Here is a 322-nt window from a genome sequence, read left to right on the forward strand (position 1 = left end):
TTAAACCTTTCATTTCCTTCCATAGTGACGCTTATCTTGCCGAGAGAAATCCGAGGGGAAAATTATTTCTGTGTCAGCCATTAATCTACGAAGACGGAACTACTCACAAAAGTACAAAGAGTAAGATCTGGTAGAATATTTCTCGCTCCTGTAAGTGAGTGCGGTGAGCTGTGAATTGCGTTGATGTGATTGCGTTCCATTGTTTTGCGTAAGTCGGCCTCGTGATGGATGTCTTTTGCGGGCCCTTTATGCGCTCGGCCTTTTGTTGCGGAAAGAAAAGAAAGCAATCTAAAATGCAAATTTTGGGATATGCGGGCAGATG

Source organism: Penaeus monodon, chromosome 20 (assembly GCF_015228065.2).
Source record: "Penaeus monodon isolate SGIC_2016 chromosome 20, NSTDA_Pmon_1, whole genome shotgun sequence".
NCBI classification, from domain to species: domain Eukaryota; kingdom Metazoa; phylum Arthropoda; class Malacostraca; order Decapoda; family Penaeidae; genus Penaeus; species Penaeus monodon.